The 11673-nt window shown below is 41.3% G+C and overlaps 1 pseudogene; it reads right to left on the bottom strand.

Annotated features, from left to right (window-relative positions):
* Positions 1-1229: 1229 nt before the first annotated feature.
* Positions 1230-9095, bottom strand: LOC105854151 (annotated as a pseudogene).
* Between the last annotated feature and the right edge of the window lie 2578 nt (positions 9096-11673).

Here is an 11673-nt window from a genome sequence, read left to right as displayed (position 1 = left end):
CCAAACAGAATTACAGCTCAGTGTCTTCCTTGTGATGGCGACATCACAGTCCTTTTAGGTTTGTTCATTTGTAAGTATATTAATTCAGTTACCTGGAGGACATATTTCAAGTTCAAGGGCCCAGAAATACCATAGCCTCTTGTTCCATGAATGCCAGTGTCCCATCGTGAGGTAAAAAGCACAGAATCCCTTATTCATCCATTTATTTGGCAGATATTTATGGAACCCCTACTGCATGCCAGGTACTACATCACTATTTTTATTCTCATTGGTTGTCACTTATAAATTGCTTTCCTTTTTTCCTCAGTTCAACTTTTATTACCCTCATCATGAATATGCAGGGTGTGTAGAATATAAGATCTTTTTTTTTCAAGATTTATTTATTTGTTCATACAGAACTGGGGTACAGGCCAGAGGTGCAGGGGCAGTGAGAGGCTTCACTAGAGACAGAGTGGGGAGCAGAACAGGCAGATGGAAGAAGTACACTGCTGAGGGGAGCAGCAGGCGGGCCAGCAGAGGTCTGCCTCGCCAGATGCATCACCTCTGGGCCAGGCTGGGATTGAACTCATGCAGAAGTGGCTTTAGCTTCTTAGTGCTGTGCTTTAACCCGCTGCGCCACCAGGGAGGGCCGAATATAAGATCTTTTAAATCAACTAACTATACAGAAAGATAAACAGCGATAATAATTCATGTGATCCACAATGGGCAAACTAGCTTTCCCTCAAGAAGAGAAAGTTCAGCTCTATGAAAAGGACAGCAATACTAATTTTTTAAAAAATGTATTTGCTGAATGTAGAAGCATTCAGTATGTCAACAAAATAATTGCTTTTTTTTTTTTGCAATTACAACGTGGCATTCAGTTAAGAAAATGACAATTACTCCATATTAACTGTATCAGAAACAACTGAAGATGAAAAACCACTATTCTCATATTACTAATTTGTGCTGTGCACCAACTAGCCCCTGCTTTAAATTTCCATGACAATTTACAGCCCCCAAGCTGTACTAGACAATTAGTGACTACTGAAAGTATGACCAGGACAGAACTCTCTAAAAAACACATTGAGTATTTTGTCAACTATCCCCCCCCATACAGTTTTTTAAAATATATTTTTAAACAAATCTTGCATAGCTTTATATTTCTTTTTTCTTTGTTTGCTAAATAAGGAGTGAGCTGTATATAAGGAGGCTGAATGCTTCATTGAAAAAGAAGAAAAATTTCTTAGAACTTATTCATCATCCTGGTCATCTTCCTCTTCCTTATCCTCTTCATCTCCCTCTACTTCTTTTTCTTGCTTTTATCTGCCCTGATGACCCCTTTTTGGGCCAAACCAAGCTTTCCTTTAGCTCTGTATGCAGCAACATCCTTTTTGTAATTTTCCTTGAGCTTAGCATACTTCTTTTCACAAGGCTGATAGTCATCTGCAGCAATGTTAGTCCACATCTCTGTTTCTCTGCAACATCATCAACGGAGAACCTAGGATGTTCTCGATTTTTGGGTGATACTCAGAACAAAACAAGAAAAAAGCCAAAGGAGGCCTCTTGGGACCTTGGGATCCTTGAACTTCTCTTTTGTTTCCCCTCTGGAGGGGGACGTACATTTTCGTTTCTCTTTTATGAAGAGCCTTATCCTCCTTTACCATGTCTTTAAACTTTCCTTTCTTGTCAGCAGACACCTTCTATTACCTCTCTGAGCCCATCTTAAACAACTCTGAGAAGCTGACTGAAGCCTCTGGGTGCTTCTTCTTGTGCTTCTCCTGAAGTTTGCACAGAAAACTCCCTATGACATTGTGCCTCCCTGCTCCCTAAGATTCCCTTTGCAGTGTTTAATTAATTTTTTTTCAGGGAGGCGCTGTGCTTCTGGCTCTCCCTTGCCCCTGGGCTGTCTTCATAGCACTCAGATGAACTGCAATGGCTGTTACAAATTACTCTTCTTCACTTCCATTTTCCAGACCTTCCACTCTCCTTGATTCATCAGTGTCCTTAAGGGAGAAGGTTGAGGTAATCCTTGATAGTTGGGGGCAGTTACAAGAATTATGTGTGGCATATTGTAATATAAGATCTTTTAAATATATAGCCTTCAGTTTTGTAAATGTAATATTAAGTTAAATTCCTCCAACAGAGAAATCAGCTTCTGTTCCTGTGTCCGTTATGCATTTGCCACATAATACCAACCTATACAACAGCCATCTCTATTCTTATTTCCAGAGCTAAGCGATATGGAACATCAGTTCATCACGGACCTGCTCATCCAAGCAAGACTTTAGTCTAGGCTCTGTGGCTCAAAATCTCAAGAAAGTAGAAAAAGAGGAATAAAGACTTATGCCCTGACACCATTCAACTGTGTGTTTGTTTTTGAGTCCATTCTTCACTCTTCCTTGCTTTGCTCTGTGTCTGTCCATACTAATAAAAAGAAATGGTTGAGCAGCTAAATAGGTGTAGGTGAGGAAAAAAAGATAGATATTCCTTACAGAAGATTTCCAAATAATGAAGGTAAATACTTTTCACTCTGAATAACAATGCATGTTATTCAGATTATAGGAAGAATTTCTATAAATTAATAAGAAAAAGATAATCTAAATTTTTTAAATAGGAAAAAGGCACAGATAAGATTTCACAAAAGAAGATATATACATGGACAAATGAGCATATAAAAAGATGCTGAAATGAAGAAAATGCAAATGAAGTCCATAATAATTTGAGAATATATATTCACACAATGGTTCAAATTGAAAAAAAACAGATGAATATATGGAACAACTGAATTCTACCCATGCTGGATAGAATATAAATTAAGGCAATGTTGGAGAATTTTAAGATTGTATTATTAATCTAATATATGCCTTTCATATAACGTAGCAATCCCATTCCTATTACACATTGGAGGAAAAGGAGTCCATCAAACGACATATGCAAGAAATTTCTAGCATTTTAGTCATAATAGCCAAAAGCTGACAGCAAGCTAAGTCTACCCACAGTGTGGATAACCACCACACTGTGATATATTCAGGTAATGGAATACCACACAGCAAAATTAAAGAGCATACTGACATTACATGCCGCACTGGGCTACTCCCACCCCCCTACACTGAACAAAGAAAGTGGGTACCAAAGGGTGCATACAGTTTTGATTTTATTGTGTTTAAGAAAATATGGAAAGAATCTATAGTGGTAGAAATCAGAGTAGTTGAGAGCTTTGGGAAGCTGGGTATTAATGAGGAAAGGGAATAAGGAGATTTCAAGGGTACAGGAGACCTGTTGCATCGCATCCATGATGGTATTACACAGATGTAGATACATGTATATATTCACTGAACTGTACATCTACAGTTAATGCATTTTGCTTTACTTTGATAAAACAAGAACTATGAGGCAATAGTAACCAATACAAACAATGATAAAAATATAGGCAAGAGTGATGAAAGTCTTGTCCAAAGTAGTGAATGTGGAGATGAACAGTGCACAAAGCAGGGAGGAGAAAAAGGTTTTGTAATTTCTGAGGTTGATTCTTGGGGACTCAGTAAAATCAACAAATATCTCCTTAGAAGGTTAGAAGAGATATGGAAATATAGCCATCTATAATGACTAAATAAAGTAACTACAGAGGCAATACCTGACAGGGAAGATCCTACTGTTTCTTCAATTAAGAGAATAAATAAATTTTGAAATGGCTAAATTTATTTTCAATTTTATCTATTTTTAATACAAGATTAGCCATTTGTTTTTTAATTATATTATTATTATTATTATTATTGTTCATACAGAACTGGGGTACAGGCCAGAGGCTCAGGGGCGGTGAGAGGCTTCACCAGAGACAGAGTGGGGAGCAGAACAGGCAGATCCATGAAGTACACTGCTGAGGGGAGCAGCGGGCGGGTCCCCTCGCCATGTTGTCACCTCCGGGGCAGGCGGGAATCAAACTCATGCGGAAGCGGCTTTAGATTCTCAGTGCTGTGCTTTAACCCGCTGCGCCACCAGGGAGGGCCTGTTTTTTAATTATTTTTAAAAAGATTTATTTATTTATGTATACAGAACTGGGGTACAGGCCAGAGGTGCAGGGGCGGTGAGAGGACTCACCGGAGACAGAGTGGGGAGCAAAACAGGCCAACTGACAAGCACACTGCTGAGGGGAGCAGTGGGCAGGTGAGGTGAGGTCAGCCCACCTGATCCTGGGCTGGGATAGAAACTGCACTGAAGCAGCTCTGGCTAGCTTGCAAGTGCTGTGTTTTATCCCTCTGAGCCAACAGGGAGGGCCAATTTTATCTAATATTTTAAGGAATACTATTACTCCCAAAATATGATATAAAATTTTTTCAATGAGTGAGTTGCCCAAGTGTTTCAACCCAGTTCAGTGAACTAAGGGGGTTACTAATTAGCTGACCTGAGTGCTGGTCTCCATGAGGAATCCACGGGGAAAAAAAATGGATCCATGGAAACAGGACTGGAAATAACAGAAAGGAGGGAACCAGTGTTTTCTCCAACAAATGCTGAGTGGAAGAAGAATATAGGTGACAATTCCTTTCCCCTTAGGTTTTCCCTTCATGGAAGGAAGAGATGCAGATACATATACTGATAGGATTTAACAAAGCAGGATATAAGTAAAATATTGTGAACCCACCTAATGTGACTGGGCTGTTCAGAGCTACTATGTCTGGTAGGGAACGGATGAGGCCCTGTGTTCCTGACCCTCAAACTTGATGCAGCAACAAGAACAAGTCTTGGCCCAGATTTGGCCACACGGTGTTTGCTATCAGGCTGGTACCAGAGCAGCCTTCAAGTCCCAGGTCTCTTGCCTTGTACGTATCCTACTTTAATCCTACTTTACAAGAAATAGATGAAACATCAGTTTCCTGTGAGGATCCAGCAACCAGTGTGTCAGCTTAAGATTTTCAGCTATTCTCAGTCAGTGGCTGGATGCATGACAGGACCGTTTAGGAGATGAACCCAGAATGCCAGTCTACAGTGTGTGGCCACTGGCCTGTGACCCTGGCCAAACAGCCGCAGAAAATTCAGACATCTTGGGGCACTAATTTCACCAACATTATGCTCATTAACAAAACCTCTTGTGTGACAGAAATCAGAAACATTAGATAGCAGGCCTTGCTTACAAACAACCGCTTGAGGCTATGTTCTTGCTAAAAGCATCCAGTCATTCTGAGCTTATAGAGCCAATCTAATTAAATACACATTCATAGCACAGTGACTACATAGCACAGTTTGCTACATCTCTAAAGTAAATTATAGAGACCACAAACAGATCTGTCATAGAGATGATTTCTTAACTGAGAGCTGGAAATCCAAGTTTAATGAAAGGAAATGAGGCTATCTCTTGGATATTGGACATAGGGGTGAAGAGTGATAAGTGATAAAAATTAGGAGTAAATTAGAGAAAATAGAATTTTAAGGGAATGGAGTGAAATGGCACAGGAATGAAAGAAGAGTTATTAATGAAAAAAGTAAGAAATATCTGAGAGAAAATAGCAAAAAGTAGAAGCTACAGTCTATTACTTAAAGTGTCCTTAATTTATTGCTTCAAATAAAAGGGGATTGTAAATATTGAAAAAAAAAATGTGGAAATCATCACTATAAACACAAGTAAACTCTAAAGAGCCTACCTAGCAGATGGATTACTGAAATTAATGTTCAAATCACTCATATGATGTTAGACTACCTACTATTTACTCCACCATGTCTTCATTTCTTAATCTGTGCAATAAGAATAACAAATCCCCAGTATACAAACCATCTAACATCGGCGCACTCCTGTCCCCTGGTGGTGATACTTAGAACTCCAGGGGCAGTCGAGAAAACTAAAATGTAAAATTAAAATGCTACCCTCTGAAGCAAAAACTGACGTGCTTCCTTGTAGGCCACACTAACTTTTTAATTGTTAATTCTCTTACTTCCTCAATGCTTTCTCCTTCATACTACTATCATATACTGCAGGAAATTTTATTTATTCTAGGGAATTGTATATTTTTCATTTCTACTTTTCCTTCTTTGGAAGGCATGGATTTGGGGAGTATTAGCAATGTATTTGTGTCATTAATATGCTATTTTAGGAGATGTGACCATAGAGCAAACAAAGCCATGGGAAAGATTTAAAAATCCAGCTGGGGGCCCTCCCTGGTGGCGCAGCAGCGTAAAGCACAACACTAAGAAGCTAAAGTCACTCAGCAGAAGTTCCATCCCCAACCGGGAGGTGACCCACATGGCCCAGCAGACCTCTTCTGACCCACCCACTGCTCCCCTCAGCAGTGTACTTTGTCAGTCAGCCTGTTCTGCTCCCCACTCTGTTTCTGGTGAATCCTCTCACTGCCCCTGCACCTCTGGCCTGTACCCCAGCCCTGTATTACATAAATAAATGAATCTTTTTAAAAAAAAAAAAAAAATCCAGCTGGAGGTCATCTAAATATCTGCAACTGCTTTGGTGCCAGCATGTAAAAAGAATATGAAAAGAATTTCAGATTGAGTAAAGCAGTAAGTAGATTGATTAGATTTAATTAAGGAGCAAAGCAAATGAGTTCTAGAACTTCACCCATCCTGATTAGGAGATAAAGTAGAGAGAAGTTCAATGAATTAGAGGGCTTGCTTGCACTTTTAAAAATTAATTAACTAAATATATTTTTAATGAAGTAACTTTGGAGATAAGGTTCTGTAGGTCTCACTTGTTACAGCATTATACTTCTGTGTCTTTTATGGTCCCCAACTTAAGTCTAGTTTCCATCCACCTCCACACAAATAATCCCCACTGTAACTTTTAATGAATTCAACCCAATTGGTAGGACAAACTTCTTTTAAAATTATCATGCATTGGGCCCTCCACGGTGGCACAAGGGTTAAATCGCAGCACTATGTGCTATCAGCAGCCACTGTAGCACCAGTTAGACCCCAGGCCAGGGAGGTGACCCACATAGAGCGACAGACCTCTCTCCTGTCTCACCTCTCCTCCTCCACTCTGCAGTGTATTTCAATCAGCCTGTTCTGCTCCCCACAGGCTGATTGAATCCTCTCACTGCCCCTGCACCTCTGGCCTGTACCCCAGGTCTTGTATGCATAATGAATATATTTTTTAAATTTTTAAATCATGCATTTTCCCACTTTTCAATTCTATAAAAGAAAGCAAAAGGGGAAAAGGGAAGAGTAAGCAAAAGGTTTCAGAAATTGGGGGTGGTGTAGGGGGAGAGGTAGGAGAAAAGCCCAATCAACTCTTGCCTGGACCGTTGGTTGACGGATTTTCCCTAACCTGTGACCTTGGCACCCTTGTGTTACCTCTTGGCTAACAGGGTCTCTGCTCTGTCATCCCACCTGGACATCCTCTAGGTGGGTCCTAGTCAGGACCCCTTTGCCACCCTTAACATCTGGATTTTTCTCTGCTGCACTTTTTTCTGCTGTTACAGGCCTAGGCTTGTAAAAGGATGGATCAGGTTGTAATGTGGCTGAAATTTCTTTCTGATTCAAGAGCCCTGGAAAGAGAATTAGGAGTTTCCAATTTGGTAATTTACCAAGCCACAACCTTCTGGAGCCTTGGTTTTTGCACCTGTAAACTGGGTATATCTGTATTCGATTGCTCATAAGAGGTTACAAAGATCAAAGGTGAAAAACAGATGGGCATGTGTTTGTAACAGGTAAGGCTTGTATCACTGAAAAGCAGTGTCATCGACAGCTCACATGTCATAGTCTGTGGCCCCAGCCTTTCCCATAAGGACTGTATGGTGCTCCAGGCTCTCTTGCCCTCCTGCCTATCTTTTCCTTTCCCCTGTCTCAGCCTGCTTACACTTTAGTGTACTTATACATTCATACCATTAAATCTGAGATAGTTCTATCTTGTCCAGAGATTGGAACATTTAATCCTTGGGAAGATTAAATAAATTAACAAGCCTAAAACACTTAGCTAATGCTGGCACTTGGTAAGTATTCACTAGTATTTCTTCCAAGGATGTGGAAAAAATTCAAACCATTCACAAATTTAATTTAAAAAACTTAAAATCCCATCCATGTTCCCCTCAACCTCCGCTTTTAACTTTACCCTCTTCTCCACAGGTGACTGTGATGATCTTTCAAAAGTTTTTACTGTTACCTTTTCTGAATCATGGGATTATAATATACTCATTATTTGGCAGCCTGTCCCCCGCCCCTCCCCCCCTCCCCCCACCCTGAAAACACACACTTCATCGTGTGACTGGGCGATGTCTCCAGACCACTGCCACCAGCTTCACTGTATGCCATAGCATGCACACGCCACCATTTATTTAACCAGGGTCTTATTGATGGACATGTGGGTTCTTTCCAATTTTCCACATTTGTGTTCACTTTTACACATTCTTTTCATTTTCTAATTCAGAACCATCCAACTGAAGCCCAGTAGGGCTTCCTCATTTACCACCATAGCTCATTTCCTATTGAGCAAAGCTTCTTCCTCAGGTCAGCTCTTGACACACCCTGCTGAGGAGGAGCTTTTTCCACAGAAAGAAGAAGTGGAATTATCTTTCCTGGACCTTAGCAATTAACACACTTATTCCCCTGAAGGAGATATCCACATAGCCTCACTGCCTCTGGCTCCTGACAGCTTCACCTACCACAACAAAATAAACATCACATTGCCTCCAGGATGGTTGGTTGCTCTTCATAAGTTATAACTGTCTGTCAACAGACAGGATGCTTTGGGATGAAATACTTTACCACCTCATTGAAAAGATGTGTGTTTCAGACTGTGTCTGCTTCCTCAGTGCTGTCCCGGTGTATGCCCTTGTTTTCAGAGGTCACTGGGTGATGGTTCTCTCCTCAGGAATGTTTTTTCCTTTCCCTTTTATGTGAACAAATAACCTGTTGAGGGCAAACTGAAACCTGACTGCCTGTTGAAAGTTTTCCTAGTTGCTCCAAACTTCACTAACTTCCTTCGGAAGGTCTTCAGTAAGATGCTTTCTAAATGCATAGCTAGCAGTGAGAGTGAACCCCTAGACTCCAGACTAAGGGCCACAGAGCCAGGGGTTACAGGAAGGTTTACAATAAAAGGCCACAGTATATCTGTATTTCATAGAAATAATGTCATCATGGTGAGGGTTCACCTCCTGAGCTGGTGAGAGAGCCTTCATCTCCAGTGGTTTTCAATATTTGCTTTTAGTAGCAGAGGCTTTAAGGAATAACTCAGAGGGAACTCAGAAATAGAAATAGCTTAGAAACCTAAGAACTGGGACCTGCCTGGTGGCACAAGGGTTGAAGCACAGCACCCTGAAGCTCTCTGCAGCCACTGTTCGATCCCCTGCCAGGAGACTGACCCCCATGATGAAGCAGACCTCTCCTATCTTGCCCGAAGCTCCCCTCTGCAGTGTATGTCAGTACATGTGCCTGTTCTGCTCCCTACTCTGTCTCTGGTAAATCTTCTCAAACCCCGCCACCACCACCAACCCTGGCACCTCTGGCCTGTACCCCAGTTCTTTTTTTTTCTATTTTTTTAAAATTATTACAAAAGTTTATTTTTACATCATTTTGCACATTTTTTTTCCATCTCGATTGTAATCTCCGTGGGTTTCCCATCACCAAATCACCCCTGTGCCACCACCATAGTCCCATGCATTTCCCTCCCTTCCCCCCCCCCCGTTTTTGATCCCATTCCCCACTCCACCCCCACAACATGTCTCTGGTATATGTGTACCCCAGTTCTTTTATGCATAAACAAATAAATCTTTTTTAAAAAAAATAAGAATTGAACTGCTATGCTTAAATTAATGGTGGAGTTCCATCTCGTATTCTGTCCCTCTAAACTAGTTTTCAGCCCCTACTCTTACCCCACTCAGCCTTCCTGGGGTGCCACTCCATTGAAGCAGCTTGAAAAATGCTGGTCTGCTTAGCTTTCCATCCAGTGCCTTGCTAGATTGCTTTCAGAGACAACCAGATCACTACTTCACAAAGTCATCTTTCCCATTGTTCCAAGCTTTGATCCTTAGAAATTTCTTTCTTTCATTGAGGTAAGAGCTGCTCCCTAACCTTCTACCTAGTGTGCCACTTTTTCCCTCTGGAAGTATGACTCTTCTACACCAAAAGAAATTTTCCATTTTCCAGACAAAACTTCATCACCTTTCTGTAGTCTCATGTGATGTGGTAACACTGCAGGACATATTCCAGTTTGTCAAGGCCTTTTTAAAAGGAGGCTCCTTGGGCCCTCCCTGGTGGCGCAGCGGGTTAAAGCACAGCACTGAGAATCTAAAGCCACCTCTGCATGAGTTCTATTCCCGCCTGCCCCGGAGGTGACCACATGGTGTGGCAGACCTCTCCTGACCCGCCCACTGCTCCCCTCAGCAGTGTACTTTGTCGATCTGCCTGTTCTGTTCCCCACTCTGTCTCTGGTGAAGCCTCTCACCACCCCTGAGCCTCTGGCCTGTACCCCAGTTCTGTATGCAGAAATAAATAAATCTTTAAAAAAAAAAAAAAAAAAGGAGGCTCCTTGGCCCTCCCTGGTGGCACAGTGGGTTAAAGCACATCACTGCAAAGCTGGCCATGGCTGCCTCAGCGAGACTTTGGTCCTTGCCCTTGAGGTGACCCACATGGCACAGCAGACCTCTCCTGTCTGGCCTGCTGCTCCCCTCAGCAGTGTACTTCTCAATATGCTTGTTCTGCTCCCCACTCTGACTCTAGTGGATCCTCTCACTGCCCCTGCACTTCTGGCCTGTACCCCTGTCCTGTACCCCTGTCCTGTACCCCAGTTCTGTATGCATAAATAAATAAATCTTTTTTTTTTTTTTTAAAGAAGGGTCCTTAGAGAGAGCATGGCTTGAGACAGGATCTGGATCTGGCCAAGGCAGCATACAGTGGGGGCTATTCTTGCCCCTGGTCTGCACATTAAACCTCAATTAATGCAGCACAGGATTATATTAGCCCACTGGCAGCTGCTGCAGTCTGTTCCTAGTGAATCTGTTGTCAATTAAACCCCCCTTTTCATGTTAATTGCTGTTAGGTGAGCTCTTTCTTGTGCTTCTGAAGTTGATATTTCTTTGTTTTCCCTAGTTAAAAGTCAAATGTTATGGAAAGACATGGAAACAACCTAAATGCCCAAAAGTATATGACTAGATTGAAAAGATGTGGTACATATATACAATAGAATATTACTCAGCAATCAAAAAAGATAAACACATGCCTTTTGCAGCAACATGGATGGAGCTGGAAAAGATGATGCTTAGTGAAATAAGCCAGAAAGAAAAGGAAAAATATCAGATGGTTTCACTCATAGCAGGAGTATAAAGGACCAGGTGAGGAAAAAAAAAATAATGAACAACTATAAACCAGAGACATTTTATGGGGGGTGGAGTGGGGAATGGGATCAAAAATGGGGGGTGGGTAGTGTACTGGACTGTGGTGATGGCACACGGGTGATTTGGTGATGGGAACCCCATGGGGATTACAACTGAGATGGAAAAAGTCACAAAATGATGTAAAAATAAGCTATTATATTATTTTTAAAATAATAATAATAATTCATCAAAACACAAAAAAAGTCAAATGTTAAACACACCTACACACACAAATCTTTTATTATCTAAATGCTTATCCATGCTCCTTTCTCCAAATTCTTTTTTTTAAATTATTATTTATTTATTCATACAGAACTGGGGTACAGGCCAGAGATGCGGAGGGTGAGAGGATTCACCAGAGACAGAGTGAGGAGCAGAACAGGCA

The sequence above is a fragment of the Condylura cristata genome, unplaced genomic scaffold (genome assembly GCF_000260355.1).
Source record: "Condylura cristata isolate star-nosed mole 26May11 unplaced genomic scaffold, ConCri1.0 scaffold00003, whole genome shotgun sequence".
NCBI lineage: Eukaryota > Metazoa > Chordata > Mammalia > Eulipotyphla > Talpidae > Condylura > Condylura cristata.
The sequence above is the reverse complement of the archived record's forward strand: the minus strand, read 5'-3'. Positions and strand labels throughout refer to the sequence as shown.